This window comes from Chiloscyllium punctatum, chromosome 14, assembly GCF_047496795.1.
Source record: "Chiloscyllium punctatum isolate Juve2018m chromosome 14, sChiPun1.3, whole genome shotgun sequence".
NCBI classification, from domain to species: Eukaryota; Metazoa; Chordata; class Chondrichthyes; order Orectolobiformes; family Hemiscylliidae; genus Chiloscyllium; species Chiloscyllium punctatum.
Genome location: NC_092752.1, coordinates 83880873 through 83901774, shown reverse-complemented (window position 1 = coordinate 83901774; position 20902 = coordinate 83880873).

Genomic DNA, 20902 nt, shown 5'->3' with positions numbered 1-20902 from the left:
ATTCCTAAAGGAGGTGGCAGTGGGGATAATGGAGACTTTGCTTGCTGTCTTCAAAATTCCTGATGATTGAATTGACAGATTTGAGAGCAGCAAATATAATCCCAGTACTTCTAAAGGAGGCATGGAGAAAGCAGAGAATTACAGTCTGCTTAGCGCCAAAGAAGCAGTCAGGACAATACAAGAGTCTATTTGAAAGAATGCTTTGTCAGGGAACTTTGAAAATTAAATTAGTTTGAAAGTAATGAACATGGATCAAGTCAAAGCCAAATTATTAAAGGTGGATCATATTTGAGAAACTGACTGGGAAATAAATTATGGCGAAGGAATAGATGCAGTGAATTTGGATTTTCAGAAACTATTTGATGAAGTCCCAAGTATAGTGTTGTGAAAATGCTACTCCTTCAACAAGGTCATGCTGTCCTTGTTTTATTTATGAAAGATGAAAAAATAGTGAATCCGAAATGTCTGGGTTTGACTGCACTAAAATAAAAGCACGTACAATAAGGAGTAAGCTATGCTAAATCTGGTCCTGTGTAATGAGACAGGAATAATTAATAACCTCATAGTTAGATTCAACTTGGAAGGTATGATTACAGTATGGTTGAATTTAAAATACAGATGGAGAGTGTGAAGATAAAATCCAATACCAGGTTCCTGTGCTTAAACAAGGGAGACAACATTAGAATGAGGGTGGACTTGGCTAAAGTCGAATGAAAACAACGACTTTATATTGAGAGTTGACGAGCAATGCAGGATTATCAAAGGAATCTTTCAAAGTTCATAGCAAAAGTATGTTCAGTGAAAAGGAAAGACTCTAAGAAAAGGGGTAATTTGCATCGGGTGTCTAACCAATAAGCGACGCTACTAAGTTTAAAGAGAAAGCAAGCAAAGTGGCCAAGAACAGCAGGAACCTAGAAGATTGGAAAAACATTAAAGGTAAACAGAAAGCCATCAAAAGAGCTATAAAGAAAAGTAAGATAGAACACAAAAAAACTAGCACAGAACATGAAAAGAGATTGCAGATGATTCCCTAAATATATAAAATGAAAATGAGAGGCTAACATAAAAGTTGGTCCTTTAGAGGATGAGAAGGAGCACTTAGTTACAGGATATGATGAAATGACTGAGGCATTGAGCAGGTATTTTGTATCGATCTTCTTGGTGGAAGACACTAATAACAGGCCAGTGAATGACAAAGAGATGAGGGTAGGTCAGAACATGTGCATAATCATTATTACGGTGGAGGTAGTATTAGGTAAGCTAATGGATCTAAAGGCAGACAAGTCCCCAAATGAAACGCATACCAGGGTACTAAATAAAATAGTGGGAGAAAAAACAAGTGCGTTTGTGGTAATTTTCTAAAATTTGATTGACTCTGAGGCAGTCCCAGCAAATTGGAAAACGGCAAATGAGACGCCACTGCTAGATAAGGCTGGGAGATAAAAGATGGGGAATTATAAACCAGTTAGCTTAATCTGTGTAATGGGGATGATGCATGAGTGTATTATCAAGGGAGAAATAATAAGTCATTTTGATAGAAATCGGCCCTTTGCGCAGACACAGCATTGGTTCCTGAAGGGCAGGTCATGCTTAACAAGTATTTTGGAAATTTATGGAGGCATTATGAGCAAGGTAGACAACGCGGTCCCTGTGGATGTGATGTATCTAGGTTTCCAAAAGGTCTTCGACAAGGTGCCACACAATAGACTGCTGAAGAAGATAAAGATGGAAGGCGTTATGGTAAAGTATTAGTATGGATAGTAGATTGGTTGAATAACAGGAAGCAAAGGGTGGGTCTGAATGAATGCTATTCATATCTGGCAATCAGTGACTAGTGGCGTGCTTCAGGGATCAGTGTTGGGGTTGCAATTATTCACAATTTACATAAATGTTGTGGAGTTGGCAGCATCCGTAGTTTGTCAAAGTTTGCAGATGACACGATGATGAGTGGCAGAGCAACGTGTGCAGAGATCTATGAAACTTTTTAAGAGGAACACAGATACTTTCAGTGAGTAGGCAAATGTCTGGCAGATGAAATACGATGTCAGTAAATGTGAATTCATCCATATTGTTAGGACTACCAGTAAAAAGGATTATTACTTGAATGGTAACACATTGCAGCATGCTGCTCTGCAGAGGGACCTGGTGTCCATCTGCATGAATCACACAAGTTGGTCTGCAGGTTCAGCAAGTACTGAGGAAGGCAAATGGTATGTTCTATTTCGTTGCTGAAGAGGTTCAATTTGGCGGCACGGTGGCACAGTGGTTAGCACTGCTGCCTCACAGCGCCAGAGACCTGGGTTCCATTCCCACCTCAGGCGACTGACTGTGTGGAGTTTGCACGTTCTCCGCGTTGGTGTGCTCCAGTTTCCTCCCACAGTCCAAAGATGTGCAGGTCAGGTGAATTGGCCATGCTAAATTGCCCGTAGTGTTAGGTAAGGGGTAGATGTAGATGTATGGGTGGGTTACGCTTTGGCGGGGCGGTGTGGACTTGTTGGGCCGAAGGGCCTGTTTCCACACTGTAAGTCATCTAATATAAAATTAGGTAAGTTATTTTCCCGCTGTAAAGGGTGCTCGTGAGGCCACACCTGGAGTATTGTATGAAGGTTAAGCCGCCTTACTTGAGAAAGAGTGTACTGGCATTGGATGGGTTGCAGAAGAGTTTCACTGGGTTGAATCCGGAGTTGACAGATAATTTCTTGGTTTTTCAGATAGTTATGCTATTCTATCTGCTATCCTCTTCTCTTTGTGTTTATTTCAGCTGCATTACTCCTGGAATATCCACCTTACACCTGTTAAAGTCAATGAGCAAAGGTTGGGTCTGTGCTACTTCCTTGAAATGATTTGAGGTGGTCTGTCCTGGTCCATAACAGTGTGTAACAGCTAGATTTAATATACTGGCATGGGTTGAGAATGGGAGAGTTTAAAGGAAAAAGTGAATCAGTACAAACAGTTCTATATATTTTGGAGTGGAAATCAATGACTAGTATGATAATCCAAAAAATGATGTTTGGACCCCAGCTATTCAGAAAGCATGTCAAACATTTGTTCAAGGGCATTGTATGTAATCTTCCCAAATCCGCTGATAGCCCCAAATTGAGATTGTGAGTGGGTGATCAGGATGTGAAGAAGTTCAATCTGAAGACAATTGGAAGGGAATGGGCAAATACGTGGCAGGTGAAGAACAACGTGGATAGACGTGACATTGAGCACATCGGTTGGAAAAATAGAATAACGCTTAACATTTCAATAGGAATTGATTTAAACCTCTTGCCCTGTGAAGAGACTTATGTGTATACTTTTGTTGACTTCTTCACCAAATTGATGGACCGAAGTTCCTAATTCAATTTTTCATCCAAATAGTTAATCACTTCAAAGGATATAGAGTATGCAGTGTTTGGGAAAAGTCAATTGAAGAGATGTTTGGCCAAAAAAACTGAGTGGAGAAGGCTCAACGGGTTGGATGACCTACCCTTTTCCCGATGTTTCTGTGCAGTCTGTGGGAAAGCTCTATAAATGTTGTTACAAACTGTCGGATGTTAGGAAGGAGGTCTCTGAAGGGTCGACAGGACTGTGTTTCCCGTTCCCTTTTCCAGTACAGAGGCTGTTGTCGGGTGTTCTGTCCGGGTTCATCTTTTAAGACCTCGGAACAGTTTGATACAACAGCTTTGCAGTTTCGGAGACCACTGATGACTTTATCACATGGCTGTGTATCTGGAGTTCACATTTAGGAAAGATATGGAACGCATGGGAGATTCACTTCCTGAAATTACAATGGGTAAGAAAAGTTATGTTGACAATTAACATGGGCTTCCATGTCAGTATTACTGGCACCAGATTTTACATCTCTATATTATATTAATTGTTTTGAACTTCCACCAGCTACTAAAGCATTAACCTGGTCTAGATTAGTAATCCAGTGACATTTCCACAACAGCACCATCTCCACATGGGGACCTATGGGACACCACACTGAGCTGGTTATTTCTTTGCTGCTTGACATCTCTGGCAGAAAGAGCTTTCACTAATTTGATTGTCGTGATGGGACTGAGGGGGTGGCAATTGGTCAGCTTGCAATTATTCCCCTCTTAGGGGATGGGACATAGTTGAGTAATTTTCTACATTGCCAGGGAGATGTCAGAGTTGGAGCTGGAATGACACAGTGTCCCCAGGGACACGGCTTGTTGTGCAGTGCAAGTCTTCAGTCCTATTGCAGGAATGGGGTCAGGGGCCATTGCCTTTGTCGTATCTACTGTGTTCTGCTGTTTCTTCAATGTCACGTGCAGCGAATCAAATTGGTTGAAGACTGGCATCTGTGATTCTGTGGGCGTCATTCATTCAACACGTCTGGCTGAGGATGGTGCAGACACGGCATCTTTGTTTTTTACACTGATGTACAGGAAGGTTCCATTCTTTCGACAAATGGTAGAGCAATAGCCTCAGCAATAGCTGCTGTGATGTTAGTCGAACAACCCCAGTAATGTTCTGGTGAACTGAGTTCGAATCCTGTTACAGTAGGTGGAGGAATTCAAATCAAATGAATGTTTGTGATTAAGAGTCTAATGATGTGATCATGAATCAATTGCTGATTGTAGGACAAACCCATTTGGTTCACGGATGTCCTAAAGCAATGGACACGACCAACCATATCCGCTCTGGACACATGTAACTCCAGATCCACAGCAATGTGGTTGACTCTTAATTACCCTCTGGGCAATAAACGATGACCTAACCAGTGACGCCCTCATCCCATTGAACAATGTTGTTTTTAAATAATATTTGTGGAGTCCTCCTTTATCGTCAGTTGTTTCATAGTTCAACTCCATTTCTGACTGGTTGTGGCAGAACTGTAGAGGTTTTATCTGATCTGTTTGCTTTGTAGTCATTTCGACCTCTCCATCGCATATTAGTCCTGCTGTTTGGAATGTAAGTACAGTGGTCACGTGCGGTAACTTTAAATGGATTGTCATCAGTTTTAGGTACACATGGTTCTGACCGTAGCACATTCCCCAACTCGTCTCTGAAATATCAATCAGATTAATGGGAATGATAGACTGAGGGATTATTCTGGGCATAAAGCTGCAGATTTTGACTCAATACAATTTTCCTTCTGTGATCGACAATACCACATGAATTCCCAGTTTTGAGCTGCAATTTCTGCATTGCAATTCAGCCGTCTATCCCCAAGTTCACACTGAGACCCATTCACCCATCACTCCATGACCTACTCTGGTTTTGGATGTGGTAACACTTGCGTTTTTGTACTCTCATTCTTTTGGGCGTTTGTCCATGATGTCACACCTCTTAACTGTCATGATTCTCAAAACCCGTAAGCGCATTCTACTCGGCTGCACCGTGGGTCCGTGGTTAGCGCTGCTGCGTTACAACACTACAGACCCAAGTTCAGTTCTATCCTTCGGCTACTGTCTGTGTGGATTTTGCATATTCTCCCCGTGTCTGCGTCGGTTCCTTCCAGATGCTTCGGTTTCCACCCACAATCCAAAGTTATGCAGTTTAGGTGCATTGGCCTTGTTAAATTGTCCACAGTGTTCAGCGATGCGTTGGTTGGGCACATTAGTTAGGGGTAAGTGTAGGATATGGGAATGGGTCTGGTTGGTTTAGTCTACAGAGAATTGTTGTGGAAGAGCCTGTTTCCATACTGTAGCGATTCAAAATCTAACATTTATCTGGAACTTTTCCCTTTTAGTCGTGCCACCTTCAGTGTTTAAATTGAAATGTGATTCCCTCTGTTTCTCTCCATGGTCTTCGTGAAGAGCTCTATAGCGTCAATGATGCCAGTCTTATGTCGTTTCAGAATCCATTAATTTTTACATCTTGTGTTATTGATCACTCCCCGATGTATGGTGCTCCATGCTGGACAGGGCATTCGAGCGGCTTGGACACACGTCTTTCAAGCTGTTCAAAACCAGAACGTGCTGGAGAAATTCAGCATGAGAACAAAGTAGGTTATTGGAATGGGAAGCAATGGGAAGATTAGGAGTATTCCTACAGACAGAGTGAAAGTGTTCCTTAGAACAGTCTCTGCTTGGTCTCCCAAGTGTAAGGGACATTGCATTTTGAGCAGCAATGACAGGAGACTGGATTGAACGAATACAAGTGGAATGCTACTTGAATTGGAAGTTGTGATTGGGACTTGGAAAGTGAAGAGGTGAATAGGCAAGTGTTGCACCTTCTGCGATTGCATGAGAAGGTGCCATGGGGGGAGTGGGGAAGTCTTCAGTGTGATGGAGGGTGTCACAGAGGGAATGGTCCCCGTGTAATGCTGACAGTGGTTGGGAGGGGAAGATGTGTTTGATGGTGTAGCCCTGCTGGAGGTGGTGGAAGTGGCAGAGGATGATTCCATGATTGTGTATTCTCGTACAGTAGGAAGTGATGACAAGGGGAGTGTGTTCTTGGAATGAGGGGACAGAGTGAGGGCGACACTGTGGGAGATTGGACAGTGACAGCTGAAGGCCCTGTCCACCGGAGTTAGGGATTTCTGGTTTGAAGAAAAAAGAGGTCACGTAAGAGGCAGTTCACTGGAATGTGACATCATCAAACAGAAACAACAGAGGTGGAGAAACTGGGAGAATGGAGTCAGCCTCAGCTGATCGTGTATTCAGCCACATGCAGAAGTTCCTCCTGAATGATTGAAAAGAACCAAACATTGAAATTGAGGATTTCTGTCTCACATCTGGTCTGAAGAGGGATGTAGAAATGGACCCAGAGGAATGTCAGTGGACATGTAGGAGCAGAAATTCAAGCAGATATCCCATAACGCTCAGCAATTATTGTTTATTTTCAAAGAGAAGGATTCAGAAGAAGATGAACCGCCCGTGGTTGACAAAATCTGTCAAGGATGCTATTCGATGGCAAATTAACGAGCATGAGTGCGTGCCCAGATTTCAGGGACCATGAGCAGATGCTGGGCCTGAATTTCAGCTGTGCTGCCTGAATTACCCCCAGAAACCCCTGCAATTGCTGTTCCATCCTCTTCCCTACTTGTCTCCCTTTCCTGATTCCAGGTTATCCCTCTCCAATTACAGAGCACATTCTCTCACATTATGGTTCTTACCTGAGGCTTTTTAATCAGGTCTACCTTCCCTGCACGAGCATCAAGCTGTGTTTTCTGCTGCCAATTTGCCTCTGGTCTCAGTGTGACTCGGCCTCGCCATTCATGTTGTTTTACACCTCCCATTCACATCTCATTCCGGAAAGTTTCCTTCTTGGAGTAAACCTTTTTGAAAACACCTCCCCCTGCTTTGCACTGAATTCATGCTGTGATCCAAATTTCAACAAGTGTACTCAGCCTTTATCTCACTCTGCTAAAGGCAACTACATGCTTACTGTGTGGTATAAGAGTTCCCTTTCTTACTTGGATTTGGCAAGCGATATGTTTTCACTGTCGGGATCGCCATCCTGTTTCGACAAAAAAAATCAAGTATTTGACCTCCTAATGGTACTGGTAAGGGTTTCACGCTGTCTTAGTATTGTGACATTGAGAAAAACAAATCACAGAATAAAGATTTGTCTGTGTTGTTTGCCTGTCATTTTGAATATTGTTTCAAATTTGCAGTGCTTACGATTAAATGCCTGTTGTTGAAGTTAGTATTAGATGGAATGGAGGAGGTTGAAAAGTGACGCTATAGAAGTTTATAAAAGCATGAGAGGCATGGATTGGGTGGAGAGCCAAGGTATTTTCCCCCAGAAGGGGATGGGGGAGGTTTCCAAACATAGAGTACATCGCTTTAAGGTGAAAGAGAGAAGATTTAAAAGGGCCAGTTGTGGAGCATTTTCACATATAGGGTGATGTGTGTATGGAATGAGCTGCAAGAAGAAGAGTGGTAGATGAAAGTACAGCTGCAACATTTAAAAGACATTTGGACAAACACATAAATGGGAAACGTTTAGAGGCATATGGGACACGTGAAAGCAGATGGGACTGGATTAGTTAAGCATGGACAAGTTGGACCAAAGAGTCTGTTTGTGCGTGATGTAATTGTATGAATCTAGAAAGCGATCAAAATGGGGAACAAAAGATATGATGTGAGTAAATTGGCAAGAAATATAAAATTTTCTGCGTATATAAAAAAAAAGTTCAAAAGGAGTGTGTGACCTTAGGTGGAAATGAAGTCTGGAAAGTATATTGAGGTCATTTGGAGGATGTGACTGGGGAACTGGCTACAGAGAACAGGCAAAAAGTTACACCAGTACTTTGCATTGTTCCTCACAGGGGAAGGCACTGTATGCATGTCAATGACATAGACAAAATGTTAATGTGAGGCAAGTTTTTGAACTGTCTCGAACAAAAGGAACAAGGTTTTTTAACAAACAGATAAGAGTAAGGGTAGACCGGTCAGCAGTAATTCACAGCTTTTTTTTAAGAAGTGGTTACAGAGTGACTGGTGGTACTGTGTGAAAGATTCCATAACTCTCTGGATTTCAGGAGTATACCAGCGAAACTGGAGAACCTCCAATGTGGCGCCTGTCTTCAAGAAAGGAGCGAGACAGAAATCAGGAAACATTTAGCCTAACCATTATTACTGGGGAACTGGTAGGCATGCGGCTTACCAGAGATCTTCCACAAGGTATCACAAACTAAAGGTTCTTACACAACACAGAAGCTCATACTGTTACGGACAATGTATTAGCATGGGATGATGGGTGGTTAGCACATAGAAATCGGAGAGTCAGGATTAATGGATCGTTATGATAAAGACATATCTACTGGGGTGTCACAAATACCAGTCCGATGGCATCAGTTATTTCCAGTCTATTCTGACAGCCTGATGGCGGGAGCTGAATGCAGTATATATCCGAGTTTGAGGATGATACTGCGAACCAAAGGGCAGACTGTTATTTAATGAAGAAGACTCCCAACAAAGGGCACTAAAAAGGGATTGGAGTGTTCCTGTGTATGAAACATAAAGTCAGCGTGGTGATTCAGCAAATAACTAGATTGATACAGTACGCAGGTTCCTGGGACGAAAGGGTCGAATTATTGAATACACCTAAAATGGTGTGGCGATTATTCATTGTGCTTGAAATGAATGAGCGTGATGTTACTGAAACGTAAAGGATACAGAGGGGGCTTCACAAGGTAGATGCTGAGAATGTGTTTCCACACCTGGGCAGAGTCTCGAACTCAGGGACAGAATAAGAGATATCGATTTCAAACTGAGATACAAAGAAATGTCTTCTTTCATAAGGTCGTGAAGTCTGAAGTTCACTAACCCAGAGAGTTGTGGAGGCTGGGTCACTGAATGTTTTTACAGATGGGCTGGTTGTTTTTTGACATATCAGCGAGTTGAGGGATATGACGGGGTGGCAGGAAAGTAGAGTTGAGCCCTGGAGGTTGAGAGAACGTCCCCTCCATGGTGACCTTTGTCAGTGTGTGGGAATTGGACCTGCGCTATTGGCCTCCCTCTGCATCACAACCAGCCGTCCTGTCAACTTAGTGGGAGCCTGTGTAACTGTTTCAGATAGAAACACTCACAGACAAAGGGCAAGTGAAACTTTCATAACAAGGAAAAAGGTACAATTCAGATAACGGTCAAGGCACCAGCTGAGGATAAAAATGTTCTCTGCTGGAAATGGTGGAAACAAGTGTTTAGATGCTATCTTGAGCTTAATTCAATAAGGTGGCACAAGCAAAATAACCAGAACAATAATTGTGTTTAGATATCGACAACTATTAAATAATAGTATTTTCCTGATTGGTCTGTGTGAAGCATGTCTACTATTGCATGAAAATAGAAAGCTGATGGGAAATATTGGTAGGAGAGTCCGTCCGCATGGGAAATGCCTCAGGAACACATGCTTAAAGAAAGCCAGGATAAAAATGCCTGAATGTAGTCTGGTCAGTGACAGGAAGCCAGTGGGCTGAATGACTGAAAGTTCCTGTAACATGGAGCTCAGGAGACAGTTAGATCACCCCCGATCTTATTAAATGGTAGGGCACATTTGAAGGGCTGAATGCGCTCATGATGGATTTCAATTATGTGTACATGTAATTTTAATTTAAAAAAATACACACGATTCCTTCCCCTCATGTTTTCTACACTGGGGCACTGTTATTCTCCTGAAACTGGGAATTGTTTGGAACGTTATCGGGAACATTCCATAATCAGCACTCTCCAGAGCATTCTAGAAATTTGTGGGGGTATCACAAAGGCTAGAGACAGAAAGAGAAGGAGAGGAGGGGGAGGTGCTGCCTGCAGCAATGAGAATGTTGGAGCATGCACCTTGTTCAGAGGTAGGTGCTATAACAGACATACAGTGAGTGTGAGGGAGCAGAGAGAATATGGTGACCCTTATCCTGACAGAGCGGGGAAGGTTATTGATGCTTGTCCTGTATTGCTGGACATTTGTTCAGACCTCAGATACTGCACTGACCTGGGTAGTTGAGCTCAGACCATGCTCGGTGGGTCTGGTGGTGTGGATCCCTTTGAGAAGAGAATGGTCCCCCTTTCTACTACTCCATCCACCAGGATATCAATGCCCCTGTCGACAAACCCGTAGTGTAATTGCTCCTTATGGATGGATAGAGCTCTTAAAGATGGTGGAACCAAGGGTTATGGGGATTAGGTAGGAACAAGACACTGATTGTGGATGATCAGCCATGATCATAATGAATGTTGGTGCTGGCTTGAAGGGACGAATGGCCTACTCCTGCACCTATTGTCGATTATCTATTGTCTTATCTGCCATGCTCGGGCTAAACTGGGCAGCTCAGCTCCGAACTGAGAAAGCTAAATTATTTGCCCACTGGCCTTTATTTTTGGCATCAGTGCCAGGGATCACAGAATATCCAGTGATTTCCGGCGATGGTGAGTACCTCCAGCTATGATGGGAGGGATAGTAGGGTTGACATTGAATGACAGGGACACCATGCGGTGGGGTTGGTAGTTAATGAGGTGGGTTCAATAAGATAGCACCAGGAAACTAGCTCAGTCTCAGATTAGCTCAGTCTAAGCCTCTGTCACTCAATGAAAAAGACACTGAGACAAATTAGTGTTAGATTCAGCTCAGAGTCGAAGACTCTGCAGACCCCACTCCCAGGTAAAAAGCTACAGAACAAATATTCATACAAAATTCTCCATCATCTGAACTCACACCAATAACCCATTCACCCATCATTCCTGGTAATGTTGGCTTATGTTGCCAGATGCTGTCGCTATGATATTTTGTAACATCAAGAAAGGCCTTAAGAAAAAAATAAATCGCTGAATCTACCGTTCTTCTCACCAGGGTGCTTAGTTACACATAAACAGTTTGACTGCAGCTTAGAACCAAGAAGGTGAAGCAAACACTGATGGGGGATGTGCATGGAAATCACTATTGCAGGGAAAAAAATGTTTATGCTAAAAACAGGAAATTAGATACCCAAGAATTTGCAGGAAAAACTCAACGGGTCTGGTTGCATCTGCAGGAAGAAAGTAGAAAAGTGTGGCCCCGAAAGAGCACAGCCAGTCAGGCAGAATCCGAGGAGTTGGAAGTCTATGTTTCAGTCATAAACCCATCATCAGAAATTCACTTTAGAATTCACTGCATTTGAAGTCGTCACTTTCTCTCAATGCTTTGTCGGAAGAGAGCAGAGTCAATGTTTCAAATCTGGGGAGTCTTCAATCAGAACAGTATTGGTTACCGATCTCCAGAGTAGACAGCTCTTTTTATTTTTGATCACCAATTCTTTTGCATGCTGCAGTATTAATGGACCACTTCATCGGAAAGGAGGGGAAGGGGTAAGGGCAGATGTGCAGGCAATGTGTCAGTCACAGCTTAAGGCACTGTCCATTAGAACGTGAGTCCTGGGATGAAGGTAAAGGAGGGCTTGTCAGAGGCACCGCACTGGAATTCGACATCATCTGAACAGATGTGACAGATCCAGAGAAATTGGGAGAAATTAGTCACTGTCTCTGATGGCCATTAGGTAGCAAAGTGGCTTGCAATACTGCCTTAGAACACCACTGACCTAGGGTCGATTCCACCCTTTGATGACTCTCTGTGCGGTGTTTGCAATTTCTCCCTGTATTTGTGTGGGTTTCCTTCGGGTGCTTGGATTTCCTCTCACAGTCTAAAAATGCACAGGATAGGTTCAGTGGCCTCACTAAACTGCTCCACATTATCCATGGATATGCAGGTTGGGTGGATTGTCTAAGGGAAATGTAGAGTTAATGGGGTAGCTTACAGGTGTGTTTGTCAGCATGTTATCTGGAGGGTCAGTGTGGACTCGATGGGCCAAGTGACCTGTTTCCACACTGCAGGGTTTCTATAGTTTCTAGTTAGCTGTCTGTGTTTGGAAACACTTCCCAGGATTCTGCCTCCAAGTGCCGACACAATTTGGCTCACAAAAATTTTACACTATCCGTTTGTCTAACATGAACACCATCAGCCACTCCTCGGCCCTTTGGCACATCTTGTCAGGGTCCCGTTTTACTCTGAGTTAACCATCTTCACTGTCCACTACCTTACCAATTTTGGTGTTATCTGTAAACTCACTAACTATTCCTACGAATGTTCACATCCAAATCATTTAAGTAAAATGACAAAATCCGTTAGATCCTTGTCGTACACTGCTGGTCGCAGGCCTGCAGTCCAAATAAAATATCCCGCACCAGCATTACCTTCATCTCTTACCTTTGAGCAAATTATCTACAACTTTCTATATTCCATGCTTAACAGTTTACCATGCGGAACCTTTTTGAATGCCTCATTAAAGTCCATATTCTATTCCACAGTTCTATTTCTGTGCCTTCATCAATCTTATTAGTCACTACTTCAATCAACTAAATCAAATTAGTGAAATAAGATTTCCCACACGCAAAGGCATGTTGACTATCGTTAATCGAAATTTTCATTTCCAAACACAAGTAAATCCTGTCCTTCAGAGTCCCCTCCAACAACTTACCCACCAATGACATCAGGCCCACCGGTTCCCTCACTTTTCCTTACCAAGTGTCCTTTAACAGTGGCACAACCTTACCTGTGGCTGTCCATGATAAAAATATCTCAGCTAGATATCAAACAATGACTTCCCTAGCTTCCCATCAGATTCTGGGGTACACCTGATCAGGTCATAGAACACAGAACAGTGCAGCAGAGTACAGGCTCTTGAGCTGTTGATGTTGTGCCGGCAGTTTCTCCTCCTCTAAGATCAGACTAATCTATGTGCCCTTCATTGTACTAACTTCCAAGTGTCACTTACAAGGTCAGAGGGAGTTATCCATCTTAATGCATTTTAAGATGGCCAGCTCCTCATCTTCTCTAATATGGACACTTTTCAAGATATCATCATTCATTTCCCCAAATCCTCTACCTTCCATATCCTACTCCACAGTAAATACTGATGCAAAATATTTACTTAGTATCTCACCAAACTCCTGTAGTTCCACACATAGGTCACTTTGCTGATCTTTAAAGGGCCCTGACCTCTCCCTCGTTACTCTTTTGACCTCAATGTATTGTAGAATCACTTCGGATTGTCCCTCACCTTATTTTTGGAAGATATCTTATGCCCCTATTTTGCCTCCTGATTTCCCTTTTCAGTATTAGCCTACACCCCTCGTACTCTCGATGGATTCACTCGATCCCTACTGTCTATACCTATCACACGCTTCCGTCTTTTTCTTGAAAAGAACCTCAATTCCGCTCGCCATCCAGCATTCCCGACACCTACCAGCCTTGCATTGCTCATGAACAGGTACATAGTTTCTCAAGACTCTGTAATCTCATTTGTGAAGGCCTCCCACTTTCCTGCCACGAGTTTCTCCCAAGCAGCTTTTGAAATTGCCAGTATAATACGTTCAACGTTGGCCTGATTCAATTTAGAACTTTACCATTTTTATCAGGACTGTTCTTCTCCATAAGTAATTTAAAACAGCTAGCTACGGAATAACAGGCTCAAGAAGCAGAATGTCCTCCTCCTGTCCCTCTGGAAGACTCAATCGGCTGAATGGCCTCCTTCTGTCCCTCTGCAACAGACCCGAGAGGCTGAGTGGCCTCCTCCTGTCCCTCTGTAACAAGTTCAATAAGCTGAATGTCCCCTACCTGTCCCTCTGCAACAGACTCAAGAGGCTGAACGGGTTCCTCCTGTCCATTTGTAACAGACTCGAGAGGCTGAATGGTCTCTTCCTATGCCTCTGCAACAGACCCAAGAGGCTTTATGACCTCCCACTGACCATCTGTAACCGGGTCGACAGGCTGAATTGTCTCCTCCTGTCCCTCTGTAACAGACACATGGGGACAGAATTACCTTCTCCGGTTCCTGAGCAGCAGTCTCAATGCTCTGAATGATGTCACAAGGAACAGCACTGCACAATGCAAATGGGCAATAAATAGTGGATACTTGTTTATTGTCTACGCAAGTGTCTCCACTGGTCAGCTTATGCAGCTGGTCTGTTTATTTATCACTATCTCCCTTTATAAACAGTATGTAATACAAACAGTCCTGCAGTGTTCTTGCACTACTCCCACATACACGGAGGAAAGAATAAGAAGATTGAAAGATTTATGGTCCATCCCTAAGCAATGCTCATCTATTCACCCAGATGGATGGGTATAAATGTTACCTTTTATTGGGATAGAAAAAGTGACATAACGAAGTGGTTAACTGAGCCTGTTTGTTCAGTGACTGTGATTACTGCCAGTCTATGTGGATTGTAATTATCCCAGTGGAGTGGTCCCATCTTTTAATGATAAATGGGTTCCGTTAAATGTGCTATTCCACAGTACGAGTGGAAGCACCACCGACAGCATTAACAGGGATCGGCAGCTCAAGAGAGGCAGTGGGGAGACATCAGAATCTGAGCACAAGTGTCTGGAATGTTCCAACAATGAATCAGAATCTGAGAACATTTGACTGGAATGTTCCAACAATGTTTCACAATCTGAGAACATTAGACTGGAATGTCTCAAGAATGGACTGAGGTTTATATTGGTGTGTTTGGCTTCTCTCTACATATTATGATCGAACGTCATTATCGGGGCGGATCAAATATGCACTTTACATTATTCAATATTTTTATTATCCAATCCAATCTTTCGTTGGTTTCCCTGGTAAGTCTCAATGTTTGATCATTAATTGTATAAATCATGATTGACTGTAATACTGCCCTTTCATCGACTCTACTATCATTGTCGCTGTTATTGTTCCTGTTGAGACTCTAAATCCTGATATTCACTTTACAAACCATTACTAACTTCAGCAATGAACTTGCTAATTCATTCTCTCCCACCTTGCTTCTGGCAGTGTTACTCATGGGTCCCGATGTTGACCTGTCCAGTTTCAACTGTGAAGCATGATTCATTGTATCACTGCCTTTGCTGTTAAAAGATTGAAAGCATTGAAGTCACTATCTTCTGTTCTGGTTACAGACTGCATTTCCTTCCTCTGACTTCATCCCATCCCGTTCAATACTGACGCTGAAATAGACAAATGACAAGTGGTGATTCGTTTGACCATGAGACAATTTCTGACACCATACCCTGACCATTACTAATTGTAACTACTGATAAATCCAGTTTATACATCACTGGCTCATCCCATCTGCTATTTGAACCATGAGCTGTGAAATACAGTCTTAAAGATGGCATTCATCTGTTGCTGACGCTCACGGCTTCAAACCTGCAGAAACAAATCTGAGTCAATACTCTATGGCTTGTAACTGAAATCACACAAAAATGCCCAGGCTGGGCAGATAGTTGGGCTATTGAGCAATTCATTGGCACAGTCTGCATTGCTCTCTATGCAGGATAGATAGTCCGGTTTACTGAGCAAAACACTGACACGGTCTGCACAGCTACACATGCTGGGCAGATAGTCCACCTTACTGAGCAATACACTGGCACGGTCTGCACAGCTCCCTATGCTGGGTAGATAGTTCAGCTTACTGACCAATACACTGATATATTCTCCACAACTCTCCATGCTGGGCAGAGAGTTCAGTCTACTGAGCAATACATTGGCATAGTCTGCACAGCTCCCCATGCTGAGCAGATAGTCCAGCCTACTGATCAGTACACTGGCATAGTCTGCACAGGTCTCCACGCTGGGCTGTTGTCTTGTCCCAGTTTATAGTGTCTGGGTTTGTTCTGTGATGCAAATTGTGAATTTGATGCAGAGAATTATGTCACCTTATCTGGTAGTGTCTTTATTCATTCTTGTGATTGGACCCTCAAAGGTCTCAATCCTCCAGTTCGTCCCACTGCCATGTCTGTTTCCCCATATTTCAATAATGTGGCCTATTTCTATGTTAAGTATCTGTTTCTATCTCTAATATGAAATTTTATGTCCTTCCGTATCTTTCACTGGCCTTGGGTTTGGTTCCTGAGTGTACGGGTGTTGACATTGTGAAACTCAGGAATAATGAATGTGTATGGGCTGTTGTTCACTTCCCCGTATGTCCCATGTTCCATGTTATATCTGCAATCCGGCAGTGCTCTTGCACTACTCCAACACACATGGAAGAAAGAAAAAAGATTAACAGTTTAATGATCCATGTTGGACGGGAGGGATTCAGCAGCGTTGACTCACGTCTTTGAAACCTAGTCTGTGCCTATCCACTGAACACCGTGTTTGTCCCTCTCAGCTGATCGTGTGGTCAGTAACACGAGGAAGTCCCTCGAGTATTAATGTAAAGGGGCAGACATCGAACCTGCATCGGAGGCTGAGGGGTGACCTTATAGACGTTTGCAAAATTATGAGGAGCATGGATAGAGTAAATAGACAAAGTATTTTCCTTGTGGTCGGGGAGTCCAGAACGAGAAGGCAAAGGTTTAGAGTGAGAGGGAAAAAATATAAAAGAGACCTAAGGGGCAATTGTTTCACACAGTGCAGTACGTGTATGGAATGAGCTGCCGGAAGAAGTGGTGAGTGCTGGTACAATTGCAACATTTAAGAGACATTTGGATTGGTATATGAATCGGAAGGGTTTGGAGGGATATCGGCCGGGTGCTGGCAAGTGGGACTAGATTGGGTTGGGATATCTGGTCGGCGTGGACAGGTTGGACAGAAAGGTCTGTTTCCATGCTGTACATCTCTATGACTATGAAGATCTTCTGACTGACTCTTGTTATTCAAACTTTAGTGGAGGTGTTGAGGATGGTTTGCCAGAGGTGATGCTGTGAGCGGCCCCAGATATTCAGGGAAATCTGAGGATTTGGACACCCAACTCTGGATGGAGCATGGAGACTGCAGTTACAGCTTCTGGGTTTGTAACTTGAACAACAAATGGAGCAGAGGCTGCAGAGTGTGGAAGCTCTGAAACCAGGGCGTGAGTCTGTGTCGGGAAAGGGATCTGACAAATCTGTCTGTGTCTTAACGAGGACACACACACCTGCCACCCTTGCCCGCACATGTACACACACACGCTCTTTTTCTCTCTCTCGCACACACAAACACACGCTCTTTCTCTCTCTCACACACACACATACACTCTCTCACACACACACGCTTCCCCCACACCGCGCACACACACTCCGAATTTCTCAATGCACACATACATAAATCTGTGGGGTGAATTTGAATTTGCAGACTTGTATTTGCAAATGCATTGTATTCTGTTTTTCTAAAATTGCACTTTGCAGGCAGTCAGTCAATGTGGCATTTTATAAAGTTCTGCCTTAGAAATAAAACCCGTCTGATTCCAGAGTACAACACAGACAGACTCCAAACAAGACCTTCCCTGGTTTTGTTCTGGGGAGGTCACATCTTCGCAAACATAATAGATTTCTTTGTGGAAGTGAAAATTGATAGAGGAAAAGGCTGTAGATGTTATACAGTGGACTTCAGTAAGGATTTGGTGAGGTAAGCTGATGGAGAAGGTGAAGTTGCAAGGGGTGAAGGATCTATTTTAGTTAAATGGATGGAGAACAGGCTGGGCAGCAGCAGACAGAGAGTAGCAGTGGAAGGGAGTTTCTCGAAATGAACTGTTCTGGGTGGTATTTCACAGGGTTTAGTGCTGGGACCGCTATTGTTTATGATACACATAAATGAACTAAAGGAAGGTAAAGGTGGTCTGATTAATAAGTTTGCAGATGGCACTACGATTGGTAGAGTAGCAGAAAGTGAAGGGGACTGTCAGAGAATGCAGCAGAAAATAGATCGATTGGAGAGTTGTGCAGAGAAATGGCAAATAGAGTCCAGTCTGGACATCATAGATGCATTTTGGAAGATCCATTTTGGAAGATCCAAGTGAACGATAGACTAAATGGAAATACCCGGGTCAAAATTGATGTACAGAGAGATCTGGGTGTTCAGAACCATTGTTCCTTAGAGGGGCAGGTCGATAGAGTGGTCAAAAAGGCATACAACATACTTTGCTTCTCACATGCCAGCATTTTAAGAAGGGAAGAAACGGGATAGTGGCTAAACACAGACCAGTTAACTTTTCATCCCCAGGAAGAACTCAGTTGGAATCTATTGTGTACAAGTGATGACAGGTCATGTTAGAGTTGTGTACGGCTTTGGTTTGACAACACTTGGAATAGTTCGTACAATTCTGATCGCCAAATTACTAAAAAGATGTGGATGCTTTGGAGAGGGTGCAGAGGAGTTTCAACAGTATGTTGCCTTTTATTGGAGGGAACAGGCTATGAAGAGAGGTTTTGTAGATTAGGATTATTTTCATTAGACTAACGGAAGTTCGGGGGACCTGATTGAGTTCGACAAAATCATGAGAGGTGTAGACAGAATGGATAGCAAGACGCTTATTCCCAGAGTGGGTTACTCATTTTCTAGGGGTCAGGAGTTCAAAAGGAGAGGGCAAAGGTTTATGGGAGATATTTTCAAAAAGTTCTTTACACAGTGACTGGTAGATGCCTGAAACGAATTGCCAGCGTAGGTGTTAGATGTGGTCACGATAACGACATTTAATATGTATCTTGACAGATACATTAATGGGTAGGGAGCAGAGGGATGCAGATCCTTCGAAAATAGGTGACAGGTTTAGATAGAGGATCTGGGTCGGTGCAGGCTTGGAGGGCCCGAAGGGCCTGTTCCTGTGCTGGAATTTTTTTGTTCTTGGTAAATACTGGCGAAAAGTGTCTGCCTATATTTGAAAGGAAAATGAAAACAAGGCCAAACTGTGAATGTTTGGACAGGATAATTTATTGTCTAGAACAGAAACTTGACAGGGAGACGAAACTGGTACATTATGTCTGCCTTCACGGACAAAGATCCAGAAAATTTCCCAGAAATACCACAGAACTTTTGTAACTAAACACTAAAATCATTCATCCTTGTGACGTGGTAGTATATGACAACATACCTGGATTGAGGATTGATAAATCTGACAGACCAGATGTACTTCATACTGCAATTTCAGAGAAAGCAGCAATACACAGATGGATTGGATTGTGGATGACTGTATTTATCCGTATCCAATTTGAAAGGATATAAATGCATTCCAACAACTTAAGAAGGGAAGAAGGGGGAGAGTGGAAATCGACAGACCAGTTTATTTGTCATCCGCAGGAAGTCATCTTTTGCAATCTATCATAACGAATGTGATATTGGACACTGAGAAAGGAAAAGCAAACTTCAAGAGAATGATTCTGCATTTATGAAAGGGAAGTTACAATTTACAAACGTTTTGTTTGAACATATATTTTGTAGACCTAAACATAGATAAACAATGGATGCGATATAGTCAAATATTCAGGAGGATTTTTAATCAGCACACACAGTAAATGAGCAGAAAACATTAAAACAAAGGGTATTGGGAGGAACATATACAAATAGGGAATGTAAAAGTTAAGTTTGTCTTCATTTAAGGGGAATCCGAATACAGACGATGAAGTGTCAGCCAGACTCAGAGCGTTAACTTGCTCTCTCTTTACGGATGCTGTCTGAACCACTGTGATGTCTAGCATGTGTTAGTTTCAGGACAGATTCCAGCTTCTGCAGCAATTTGCTCCGACCAGCAGTAAAAACATTCTGCACTAGTTACACAGAGTGCTGGTGAGACTGTACCCGGAGCATTGTATACAATTTTGATGTCTTGATCTAAATAAAATATATTGATCCCATATACTGAATGGATATTCTCCACATAAACCTCTCAGATAGCAAGGTTTTCTGCTGACGAAACTTGACCTAAGATCAATGCGGAAAACTGTTTATGAATCTGGTGAATATTGATAGATTTGTACATGAGAACTTCATGTCTGGTTTATTTGGGAGACGGAGGATGTAGGGACAGAATTCGAGAAGATGGTCTGAGAGGCGCTTGAGCAGATTGATTTAAGATGTGTACAGGGATTGATGGTTTTGGCTGATATAAAATTGGAAACGTCCCTCGGTCCAGATCAGTTACATCTCAGGCTGCTGCTGGAGACAAGGGATGAAAGGCGCTGATGACAATGTGTAAATACAATCTGGTCACAGGTGAGGTGCCCGACGACTGGAGAACACCCATGATGGGAAGGGTTCTAGAGATTGACCAGGGAACTACAGACGAGTGAGTAGCAGATCAGTGTTCTAGAATCTATTGCAGAAAATAGGTGGTTGTCGAAAACTGTTTGTGTGTCAGTGCTGTGTCCCTTATTATTTGTGATATTCATAAATGATATAGATGTGAATGAGAAGGGGAATGGGGTGAGTGTAATAATTAGGTTTGTGTTTGACACGTAGATTCCTCAGTTGGTTGGCGGTGAGGATGAAGGACTTACGTTACTGGAAGGTACGGATGGAATGGTCTGATGGGCAGATCAATGGCAGATGGAGAGTAGCCGTGATAAATATGAGGTGATGCACTTTGGAAGAAGAAACCAGACATGGGAGGACTCAATAAATGGCAGCAGACTCGCAAGGTCAGAGGGTGCTTCTTCACACATCCCTGAATGTGATGGGTCTGGGTAATAGATTAGTTAAGAAGTAATTGGAGACAGCAGGCATAGCCTT